This window comes from Cricetulus griseus, chromosome 3 (assembly GCF_003668045.3).
Source record: "Cricetulus griseus strain 17A/GY chromosome 3, alternate assembly CriGri-PICRH-1.0, whole genome shotgun sequence".
Lineage (NCBI taxonomy): Eukaryota > Metazoa > Chordata > Mammalia > Rodentia > Cricetidae > Cricetulus > Cricetulus griseus.
Genome location: NC_048596.1, coordinates 134,521,928 through 134,535,141, shown reverse-complemented (window position 1 = coordinate 134,535,141; position 13,214 = coordinate 134,521,928).

The window sequence follows — 13,214 nt, the reverse complement described above, 5'->3', positions numbered from 1 at the left end:
GCAAAAGCCTAGAGATTTGGATAAACCACAAGACTCCTAGTCCTTTTCTGAGAAAATGTCTTTCACCTTTATTGTGGAGCAGCCTTATATACAAACTTACAAAAAACCCAGGTCAAAGGGTTCACAACAGGATATTGATCCCAGTGGGGTGAGGTCAGGAAAACAGGAGGTACCTGTGGTTATGCTGGAAAACGACTCTTAGACACCCCATGGGGGCTGGGTTCCAAAACTGTCTCTCTTTCTCTGTCTTTCTCTCTGTGTGTATAAATGTGTTCATAGATGCTATACTCACTAATATAACTAATGTTCTCTCATGAACTAGAAAATAGTGAATAATGGCAAAGAGGCTAACAGAAAAAAGACCTCCTCTCCTGTCAAAAAGGGGACATTTACATCAGGCACTTCCAATAGGAAGGTCTACCTATGTGGCTGCTCTTGGCTACCACTTAGTCTGAGTATTGAGCGAAAGCCTGGAGATTTGGATGAAGACTCCTGGTCCACTTTCTGAGAGATTGTCTCCTACCTTTATTGTGGAGCAGCCTTATATACAAACTTACAAAACCCCAGGTCAAAGGGTTCACAACAGGATATTGTTCCCAGTGGGGTGAGGTCAGGAAAACAGGAGGTACATGTGGTTATGCTGGAAAACAACTCTTAGAGACCCCATGGAGGCTGGGTTCCAAGATACTTAAGTCCAATGTACCTGGCACACCTAAGCAATATGCTTACCCAGTTCACACACTCTTTATCAGTAAAGTATCTGAGAAGTGTCATCACAATATTTTCTTCTCAAAAAGGCAGGTCATACCTACAACCTGGCTGAGGCAGTCGAATGGGTTTACACAGTGGGTAAAACCAGAAAGAAAAGGCTGATACCAAGGTTCTATTCATCATTCACAATGTGACTGTCTGACTCATTGGAGTCATCTTTACTGCATGACACATTGAGAAAATAAGCGTTACAATTTTTCTTTACACTTGTATTTTTAAAACTACCACACTGTAGATATTTAGAAAGTCAAGAGCAAAAGAAGTAGATTTAGTTTAATTCAGGGAGATTGCTAAGTCCTAGAAAATCTGGATGAGACTATGCTACAGTCTGGATGTTCAGCATCCTCAGAAGTCCATGAACTAATTTCATTTTCTAGGTGGGACCTGGTGGGAGTCCTTGGGACATGTTCAGCATACCCATTACTGTGTTGTTTCTTCATTTGCTTTCTGGACATGAGGTGGGCAGTTTGATGATCACATGCTTGGGTCATTGCTATTTAGCACACTTACAAGAGGGCTACAGTAGTGGAGTCACTTGATCTTGGACTAGCAGCTCCAAAACTGCAGTCAAAACTAAGCAATTCTCTGTGGAAGATCATTTTCTCAGGGATTTCATCACAGGTATGGAACACCAACTGCCACAAACATATCATATTTAGACTTAAAAATGCTTAGATCCCTTTATTTTTTCTCTAATGATTCCCTAGGTCTATGCTGGTGCTACATAATACAGCAGAACCTTGTTTACAATACAAAGGTGATGGATGTGTATTCAGATGCAAACTAAACTTGTATGTTGAAGAGACTGCACCTGAAACATATATATCTCCTTTCTGAAATTTAATTCTATGTGTCGGATGAGTGTGTTGCACTACATGTATGCAGTGCACTATGTGTGTGCAATGCTCCTTCAGACCAGCAGAAGGCACCTGAATCCCTGGAACTGGAGCTACAGAAGCTTGTGAGCTGTCACACGTGTGTTAGTAATTGAACCCAGGTCCTGTAGAAGAGCAGTTACCTGCTTTTAACTTCTGGACCACCTCTCCAGCCTCAAGACGGTTCTGATATCAATATAGAACTTCCCTGAGCCAAAAGAAACAAAAGGTTTTGTTTTGTTTAAACAAAACATAAACAAAATTTAAAGTAATACTGTTATTTTAGGGAAAATGAGATTTTAAAAGTTATTCAAAGATTTGGTGAAGTATGATTTATTATTAGGAAACCATATACACTTTTTAGAAATCACATAAAACCAGATTATTTAGTCTCAGCTCTACCAGGATGGTTCATTTTCAAAACAAAACAAAACAAAACAAAACAAAAAAACCCTGAATCCTATGGTCCTAAGAGCCATTTTAATGAACATTTTATGTTCTCTGTGAAAGAGAAACACTAATATATAATTGTTTACATCAGCCTTGTTTCCTTCATAGTTCATGCTGCTATAACATGAAACCAGAGGCTGAGCAGATGAAAACATAGAAATTATTTTCTCACAGATCTGGAGGTTGGGACATCAAGATCCCTGTCTTGTGAGGGTACACTTCCTGGTTTGCTGTCTGTCATCTGCTGTGTCCTCCAGAAAAGAAGAATCTGCAATCACATCTCCATGTCTCTTCTAATAGGACAGGCATTCAATTCCTAAAGACGACTATGCTCAGTATCCAGCCACACCCTGAAGACCTTGTCACCAAATATCATCCTCACATTCCTGAATTATTTTAAACAACAATTGGTGGTGGCAACACAAGTTGCCACTCCAGAGCAACTACCCTTAAAACTTCCTGCAGAAGTTAGTCTCACTTAACTAGAACAGTTTTATTATTTTTTAAACTGTATGTATATGGATGTGTCTGTGAGTAGATATATATACATATACATATACATATACATATACATATACGTGTGTGTGTGTGTGTGTGTGTGTGTGTGTGTGTGTGTGTGTGTATGAGGGCATCTACAATCAGAGACCAGAGGTATCTGATCCCCTGCAGCTGGACTTACTGGTCCAAATGTGGGTGCTGAGAAACCAACTTGGATCCTCTGTAAGAGTAGCACATGCTCTTAATGGCTGAACCATCTCTCCAGAACTTCCATTTGTTATTTGTTGATTTTAGGAGCCAGAACTGGGAGTGTTTCTAAGGTACACAAACAGGGCTAAAAACAAAAAGCAAGGCATGTTCGTTTGTATCTGAGTGTTTTACTCTTAAGTATGTTGTACACCATGTATGTGCCTATTGCCCGAGGCAGTCAGGAGAGGACCTGGAATCACCTGGAACTGTATTTGCAGATGGTTGTTAGCAGCCATGTAGGTAATGAGAATGGAACCCCAGTTTTCTGTAGGAACAGCATGCGCTCTTAACCACTGAGCCATCTCAACAGCCTCTGTGGTCAAGTTTTGAAAAGACTAAGGGAGCCCACAAAGTGGGAGAAATGTCAATGAGAGAAGGCAAAGGTGTTTCAGATGTGTTTAGTACCACTGAGTGTGTGAAATTTCAGGGTTTTGCCTTTTGTTTGGTTTTAAATACGGTACTGCTGTTTGAACCATGTGGGCCACAGATTAATAAAGATTATATAGGGATCCTAGCCAGGCATGGTGGCACACTCCTTTAATTGAAGCACTCAAGATGCAAAGGCAGGCAGATTTCTGTGGGTTTGAGGCCAGCCTGGTCTATAAAGCGAGATCCAGAACAGCCAAGGCTGTTAAACAGTCTCAGAATACCAAAAAAGAAAATGAGAGGGGGGAAAAGATTACATAAAACATTAATCAAAAGATTTAGAAATTTCTTGACAATTGAAAATGTTTGTACCTATTTTATGAAAGTGTAGAGTTAAAGGCCTGTATCAGTAAGAATCTCAATGTGATGATTAGTTTTAAATGAAAACACTCTTATACCATTTCCTGGAATGGCCCAAGGAATATTTACAACACATATTACCAGGCCCCAGTAAACAATAAGAAATCTGGCCAGATAAAGTTTTAACAATTAATTCTAAATTTGCACTTTTAATCTTCTTTAAGTGAGTGTGTTGTGTTTTCCTGGTCTGTTTTACATATCAACTGATGTCACAACATTACCGCCTTGTTACTAGTTCAGCCTAAGGATGCTGCTCTTTCTTGTGTTTAGTCAAGGCTTAAGCCTCATTCCTGGTAAGTCCTTGAGGTAAAGTGCCTCAAAAATAGAAAGTTACTGAAGGATCGATTTCTCCACTGAGCCATCCCTGGGGCCACTCCTTAGTCACTGCCCAACAGATACAATAGCCAACAAGAAAATGCCATGCTCATTTGGAGACACCAACTCTGGCAGCACAGTGCTCAGGCAATATTACACAGTCTGTCTCACATGCAGGGAGGTGGGAAGGGAACAGTCAGTGATTTCACCACAGGAAGGACAAGGAGAGTTCATGCCAATCTCGCCTTTGCATCCTTTCCCTGCTTCCCCTGGAATTAAGATTACCCACATGTAACAGAGAGACTGGCCTGAGGAGAAGTGGCTGAAGAGCAGAGAGGATGCAATCTGCTGACTCCTTCTGTCATCATCACGAGAGGACAGGTGCCACTTGGCCATCATCACTGTGCAAACCCAGGCTCTACACACAGGCTGGGACCTGGTCTGCGATAAGTCCCGCCTCCAGGGCGCGCGCATTGGTCCTGTGCAGTTCCAGGCCTCTCCCAGCCATCGCTCCTCCCTTCTTCGGAGCCTCCAACCTCCAATGGCCACCTTAGGACCGAGCTTGCCAACTTGTTCCCTGCATTCCTTGCTTCTTTTCCTGCGCACTCCACAGTGGCCCGCTGACACAGAACTAGGAGCCTGGGTGGTCACAGGAGGCCCAGGTAGCAAGCCGGTGAGGGTCCAGCCCCAGAATGGTGGCAACTTGGAGGTGAGTGGAATGGGCGGGGTGGAGACCACCAGCGGGCCCCATGGAATCTGTAAGGGACGTTGAGACTTTCCTGAAGCCATATCAAAGCCCAGCGCCAGATGGCAGAGGTGACAGCAGGGAAAGGAGTGGAGGCAATGCCTCCTTTTGCTCTTACTACATTTCTACCGTTTCTGGATAGGCCACAGCTGGTATCCGGCCGGCGGGCAAGCGGCCAACAGGGGCGGGCCGGCTTGCACAGTTAGACTTGGCACGCAGGCCGACCCTCAGGAGTGTGTGGGGCCTCCCCACCCGTGCCAGGCTGGGAGACACAGCATCTGAATTTCTCTAGCCACCACTGCCCTGGCGGTCAGGGCTGCTCGCTGCGACCACGCTTGGCGATCCCACTTTGGCATCATCCACCTGGAGAAATAGTTGTTTCTAGAAATTGTGCCTGCCTGTTCATTACTGGGGAGATGGAACTAAAAAGTTATAAAATTCCTAGAAGGCCGGGTTGTGAAACAAAGTAGAACTTGAGGGGCAGGCACCATGGTGATGATGTCCCGCGAAGATGTTCACTTAGTGGCAATTAAAACGGCAGCTTTGGGATCCTGTGAATGGCAGTAGAAGCCTAAGGTCTAATGGATCCCTCCTGTGATGGCTCGCCCCCTCTCCCCATCCGACTTTAGAGACCCCCCTCTTTTGTCTTTGGTGCTCCAGAAACACTGATAAAGAGGGTTAATTTATCAGCTATTCCAGTTGTCATTCCTTCAAGCAGAAAAATAAATCAATCTTTATGGCTCATCTTCTGTTCCAAACCCAAAACAACCACTAAGTGGTTCTTAACTTCTTTTATTATTTTTAATATGAAATGGATCAAGCAAATGCAAATCCCCAAACTGTTATGTAGCACATATTGGCCAAATTGATGAATGAGAACATTCTAAGAATCAAAACATTTCTTTAGTGTGAGGCTTTTATTTATTTTTGGAGTAGAGCTTATGAACTTCCATCAATAACTTTCTTTCCCAAGTTGTGTATTCAATTCCAGTGGATTTTCTGTCCCATCATAGGTACTGTACATGAAGTATAAACAAAGCTTCATAAAGTGGAAAATGCCTCACATTTTTCAGAAGAATGAGATTGTACAGTAGTTGTAGTTGACTGAAGCTCTGTGTGCCCACACACTGCTTTGTAAGGATTCAATCCATAATTGCTGTAGGTGAACTTGGCATTCTGAGAGTCCAGGAGGAAGTTTTGTGTATTTGCCCATGCAAGGTGAGAGTGAGTATGACTGCCAGGATACATCTCAGATAACTATATAGAATTCCAGTGAGGTCCTTTGTTTACACTTGTACACAGAGTAAAAGGAATCACATTAGACCAGAAACTTAAGAGCAGTTTAAGAAAAGAAAGCTAAAACCACCAGGTGTTTCTGGGATTTTGTCATTGGCTTTGATTTGGTACAATGGACTGTTGTTAAACTAGTTCACTGCTATAATCAATACAGAACAGCCTGTTGTTGGCACTCAGAAAAATGAAGTTACTTAGTAAATGCTGGATCTGAATATCTCCATGTTACTTTCATCAGCCAAAAAATGAGCTCATCTCAAAACATACATATGTACATACACCCACAGCCTTTGTGGATTAATCAACGACAAATCAAATTTTCTATTTTAATAGTCCTTGATGCAATTCCAAAATGTAACTGATTTTTTAAATTTTTGAGTGATCCTGAATTTATGTTCTGTTAAATGTGTTTTAATACTATTTTGTCCTAGCTTTTTAGCAAACTATATATATTTCTGAAAGAGTGTGTGCAAAGCCCTGAGGGCAGAAAAATGTTCAATGTGTAACAGCTTTATTGCAGTATGATTCATAAATGCAACTCATCAGTTTGAAGTAAACAGTGAAGTGCTCTTGGCATAGTCAGAATTTTAAAGCCAGGACAGTACTCAGCTTTAGAACAGTTTTCTCATAGCAAAAGGTTAACCTTGGACTTACTAGAATTTTTCCTCCTGTTCTTCCACTCCTCCTGCCTCTAGGCCACCCAGTCTTGTTTTCTATCTGTATTGACTTACCTGTTTTGGATATTATGTATAAAGGAAATCTCAATATGTGATGTTGTGTGTTGCTTCTTCACCTTTGTATGCTGTGTTAATGGTTCACCCATCTTGTGGCATGTGTTACTACTTCACCCCTTGTAATTGCTAATTCTATTGTGCATGTACACCATATGTTATTTGTCCCTTCATCTTCTGGTGGATATTTGGAGTGTTTGTTTCTACTTTGTAGCTGGTATAAATATTGTTACCAGGGACATATCTGTACACACTCTTTGTGGGGGAATGTGTTTTTTGCTTACTTGGGCTTATAAACAGAAGAATTATTGGGAATGTTATGGGTCTTTAAACTTTTGGGAGAACTACAAAATTTTCTGGAAAATGGAGCTATAGTACTAGTTTTTAAAGATTTTTTTCTTGTTTTTCCTTTCTTATTTTTTAACTTTTTATGTGTATGGGTATTTTGCCTGCATGTATGTATGACCACCACATGGATGTCTGCTACCCTCAAAGGTTAGAAGAGGCCCCGCTGGTGCTGGAGTTACAGATAGTTTTTAACCACCATGCAAATCTTCCCTGAGAATAGAAATGATCTTAACTGTTGGGCAATCTATCAAGCCCTGGCTGCTAGATTTTATAAAATGGACTCTTCTGTTTTAAATTTTAAATCATTTCACAGAATTTGTAATTTGAGTTAGATTTTGACCTATTTAGTAAAACCTATGTGGTATTTATTAGTGATTCTTTTTGGGTGTTATCTGGTTTTACTTCAGTCATCATTAGCAATGCTCTGTGTTCTACACTGAACTACTGCTGAAAATAAGACTTAAGTAGTACAAAACCCATTAGTATTTCCTAATAGGTCTCTGATGACTAAAAACCATAAATGATAATTACTGGACATGAATACAAGATAAAATTGAAAGGAGGGAAAGCTGTAAGGGGGCATATTGTGCAGAACTTTATTTTCTTCTCTCTCTCTCTCTCTCTCTCTCTCTCTCTCTCTGTGTGTGTGTGTGTGTGTGTATTTTATTGTTGCTTGTATTTGTATTTTATTTTTAAATGCTTTTTTTGTTTTTTTTGAGACAGGGTTTCTCTATGGCTTTGGAGGCTGTCCTGGAACTAGCTCTTGTAGACCAGGCTGGTTTCAAACTCACAGAGATCTGTCTGCCTCTGCCTCCCGAGTACTGGGACTAAATGCGTGCGCCACCACTGCCCAGCTTGGATTTGGATTTGTATTTTTTAAGTAAAATTTTATCTTTGCAGGGAAAGATGAAGAACCAAATTGATGCTGTTGTCTTCTTTTTCACAAGGCTGGTTAGGAAACATGCTAAGTTGAAAAAAGCAGTTGAGAGGTTTGCTGAGAAATTGACTCAAATTCTTCAATCACTGGTATCCAGAAAAACCATCAAAAGGACAGGCATACAGGTAAAGATTTAGATTAGATGGTGGAATTGGACTAAGTGAGGATCAATTTGTGTAATGGCTACAGAACCAGTGGCCTGAAGGTTTAGAACATGTCTGTTATACTTGGTGTTATTGTTCAGTCTTGGGAAGCCAGAACTATAGATTCTTCAGTAAGTTTCTTGTGCCCAGTCTGGCTTCTGATCAAGTACATTTTGCTATTAACTTGGGTACTTAGGGATTTCACAAATCTAGAGGACTGCTAATCTCTCCTAAATGATCATGGTAATTAAAAGTTGAGGGAAATTAGTCTCTTTGTATCTAAAGGCAAAGTACATGCTGCATGTTCTTTTGAAGAAGGCGGTGGTGGTGAACACCTTTAATCACAGCACTCGGGAGGCAGAGTCATGCAGTTCTCTCAGTTTAAGGCCAACCTGGTCTACAGAATGAGTCCCAGGTCAGCCAGGGCTATACAGAGAAACCCTGTCTGAAAAAAAAAAAACAAGAAGAAAAGAAAAAGATCATATACAATAATCAGACAGAGCCAGACACAGGGGCACATACCTCTAATCCTAGCACTCCAGAGGCAGGAGCTCTGTGAATTTCTGTGATTTCAAGGCTAGTCTGCTTTACATAGTTACAGGACAGCTAGGGCTATATAGACAGACCCTATCTCAGCCTGGATGTGGTAGAGCATGTGTTTAATCCCAGCACTTGGAGGTAGAGTCAGGGGGGTATCTGTGAGTTTGAGGCCAGCCTGGTCTACAGAGCAAGTTCCAAGTCAGGCTCCAAAACTACAGAGTAACCTTCTCTCGAAAAACTAAAAAGCAAGAAAAAAGAAAGACCCTATCTCAAAAAAAAAAAACCCAAACAAATAGAAAAAGATAATTAGCATAACATATTCTTCTTGGTCTTTATAGTAGTACTCTGTCTCACTTATATTATGCATAATCTTTGTGGTATAACCCAGTTGAAGGTAATTCACCTATGTACTAGAAATGATAAAAACTGGCTTGGGGATTTTTTTCATCAAAATAATGTTAAGTGTAATATTTCAAGTTTTCTAAATTGAATTTTGTTTTTTTTGTTTTTTACTTTTTTCTCCATTTTTTATTTAAATTAGAAACAAGATTGTTTCACATGTCTTTAATTTCTTTCCTTAAAGACTCAAAGATCTTACTGTACAGGTCTTTCACTGTTTTGGTTAGTATTACCACAAGATATTTTATGTTGTTTCTGGATATTGTGAAGGGTGATATTACTGTGATTTCTTTCTCCATGAATGTATCATCTGTATATAATGGGGCTACTGATTTTTTGAGTTAATTTTGTATCCTGCTACTTTGCTGAATGTGTTTATCAGCTGTAGGAGTTTTCTGGTAGAGTTTTTTTTTTGGTCACTTATGTAGACTATCATTTCATCTGCAAATAGTGAATGTTTGACCCCTTCCTTTCCAATTTGTATCTCCTTGATCACCTTTTCTTGTCTTATTGCTCTAGCTAGAACTTCAAGTACAATATTGAAGAAATATGGAGAGAGTGGACAGCCTTGTCTCATTCCTGATTTTAGAGGTATTGTTTTGAGTTTCTCTCCATTTAGTTTGATGTTGGCTCTTGGTTTGCTGTATATTGCTTTTATCATATTTAGATATGATCCTCTTATTATTGTTCTTTCCAAGACCTTTATTATGAAGGGATGCTGGACTATCTCAAAGGTTTTTCAGTATCTAGTCAGAGGATCATGTGTTTTATTCTTTTTCAGTTTGTTTATATGGTGGATTACATTGATGTATTTTCGTATGTTGAACTATCCTTGCATCCCTGGGATGAAGCCTGCTTATTCATGGTGGATGATTTTTCTGATGTGTTCTTGGATTCAGTTCACCAATATTTTGTTGAGTATTTTTGCATTGGTGTTCATGAGGGATAATGGTCTGTCGTTCTCTTTTTTTACTTGTATCTTTGTGCGTCTTTGGTATCAAAGTAATTGTAGCCTCATAAAAAGAGTTTGGCAATGAGCCTTCTGCTTCTATTGTGTGGAACAATTTGAGAAGTACTTGTATTAGCTCTTGTTTGAATTTCTGGTAGAATTCTTCAGTGAAGCCATCTTTCCCTGGGCGTTTTTTGTTGTTGTTGGAAGACTTTTGATGACTGCTTCTATCTCATTAGGGGTTATAGGTTGATTTAAACTGCTTATCTGTTCTTGGTTTAATTTTGATAAGTGATGTCTGTCAAGAAAATTGTCCATTTCCTTCAGATTTTTGAATTTTGTGGAGTACATGTTTTGAAAGTATGACCTGATGATTCTCTGGATTTCCTCTGTCTCTTGTTATATCCCCCTTTTCATTTCTGGTTTTGTTAATTAACATGCTCTCTATCTGCCTTTTGGTTAGTTTGGATAGAGGTTTGTCTATAGTGTTGATCTTCTCAAAGAACCAACCAACTCTTTGTTTCATAGATTCTTTGTAATGTTTTCCTAGTTTCTAATTTATTAATTTCAGCCCTCAGTTTGATGATTTCCTGTTGTCTACTCGTCCTTGGTGAGTTTGCTTCTTTTTGTTCTAAAGCTTTCAGTTCTGTCAAATCTCCTGTGTGACTATTCTCCAGTTTCTTCATGTGGGCACTTAGTGCTATGAACTTTCCTCTTCGCATTGCTTTCAAAGTGTCCCATAAGTTTGGGTATGATTTGTCTACATTCTCATTAAATTCTCGACGCAGGAATGATGCGATTAAGTGTTATTCAATTTCCATGAGTTTGTAGGTTTTATGCAGTTTGTATTGCTGTTAAATTCTAATCTTGAAGCATGGAGGTCTGATAAGATACAGGGGGTTATTTCAATTCTTTTGGATGTGTGGAAGTTTGCTTTGTTGCCAAGTGTGTTCAATTTTAGAGATGGTTCCATGTGGCTCTGAGAAGAAGGTATATTCGTTTGTGTTTGGATGGAATGTTCTATAGATATCTGTTACACCCCGTTGGGTCATCACTTCTGTTAAGTTTCTGTCTGCTGGTCCTGTCTAGTGGTGAAAGTGGTGTGTTGAAGTATCCCACTATAAGTGTGTGTGGTTTTATGTGTGGTTTGAGCTTTAGTAATGTTTCTTTTACATATGTGGGTGCTTTCATATTTGGGGCATAGATGTTCAGGATTGAGACTTCATCTTGAAGGACTTTTCCTGTGATGAGTATGAAATGTCCTTCTTCATCTCTTTTGATTGATTTTAGTTTAAAGCCTAATTCATTAGATATTAGGATTGCTACACCTGCTTGTTTCTTGTGTCCATTTGATTGGAAAATCATTTCCCAACACTTTACTCTGAGGTAATGCCTGTCTTTGAAGTTGAGGTGTGTTTCTTGTATACAGCAGAAGGATGAATTCTGTCTTTCTATCCATTCTGTTAGCCTGTATATTTTTATAGGCAGGTTAAGACCATTGACATTCAGGAATATTAATGTCCATTGATTGTTGGTTATTGTGTGTTTTGGATTTATTGTTGGTGGTGTCACTGTGTGTGGATTTTACCCTCCTGTTTCTTTTCTTGTTTGGTAAAGTTGGATAATCTATTTCCTATGTTTTTGTAAGTGTAGGTATCTTTGTTGGGTTGGGGTTTTCCCTCCAGAACTTTCTATATTGCTGCATTTGTGGATATGTATTGTATAAGTCTCATTTTGTCATGGATTATCTTGTTATCTCCATCTATAGTGAGTGAAAGCTTTGCTGGGTACAGTAGTCTGGGTTGGCATCCATGTTCCTTTAGTATTTGTAGGACATCTCTCCAGGATCTTCTGGCTTTCAAATTTTCCATTGAGAAGTCGGGTGTGATTCTAATAGGTCTTCCTCTATATGTTACTTGGCCTTTTTCCTTTGCTGCTCTCAATATTTTTCTTTATTTTGTAAGTTTGATGTTTTGATTATTATGTGGAAAGGTGACTTCTTTTTGTGTTCCAGTCTATTTGGTATTCTGTAAGCATCTTGTATGTTCATAGGCATATCCTTCTGTAGGTAGGGGAAGTTTTCCTCTATGATTTTGTTTAATATGTTTTCTGTACCTTTGAGCTGTATTTCTTCACCTTCTTCTATACCTATTATTCTAAGGTTCAGTCTTTTTACGGTGTCTCATATTTCCTGGATATTTTGTGTTAGGGATTTGTTGGACTTGAAATTTTCTTTGGTCGATGACTGCATATCCTCTAGTGAGTCTTTACCAATGAGATTGGTTGTATTCCATCTCTTGTATTCTATTGTTTATACCCACTTTGTTAGATCCTGATTGTTTATCCAGCGTTTCTATTTCCAGCATCCCCTCTCATTCTGTATTTTCTTTATTGTTTCTATTTCAGCTTTCTTGCTTTGAACTGTATCGAGTGCTTCCTTCCCTTGTTTGTTTGCTTTTTCTTTAGATTCTTTAAGAGAATTACTTATTTCTTGAATTTTTGTTTGTTTTATCTTTTGTTTCTTTAAGAGATTTTCTTTTTTCCTCCTTAAGGGTCTCAAACTTGTAGAAATTTAGGTCAGTCTCTTCTTCTTCCTCTATGTTGTACTTTTCAGATCTTGGTTGTGTGGAGATCCTTGATTCTGGTGGTGTCATATTGGTCTTTCTGTTGTTGAGTGTGTTCTTATTCTGCCTTCTTCCCATCTCTTCTTCCAGTGTGTGCAGGTGGGGTCTCTCTATCGCCTCTTGTCACCCGGTGGTGTGTCTGGGCCAAGACTTCAATATCTACAGCTCTGGATGGTCTTGCCTCTCCTGGTATTCTCCTAATTCAGGAGAGGTCTGACCGGCAGAGGGGGAAGGAACAGTGAGGTATTTCCAGTCTCCTCCATTGTGTAATTTTACCACATTTTCTCTATCCACTCTTCAGTTGAGGGACATCTAGGTTGCTTCCAGATTCTGGCTATTACAAATAATGCTATGAACATAGTTATACAGATGTCCTTATTGTATGAATGCACATCTTTTGGGTATATACCTAGGAGTGGAATTGCTGGGTCTTGTGGTAGACTGATTCCCATTATCTTGAGGAAACCCCATACTGATTTCAAAAGTGGTCTCCACATCCTCTCCAGCTTAGATTGTCATAGGTGTTTTTGATTTTAGCCATTCTGACAGGTGTGAGGTGGT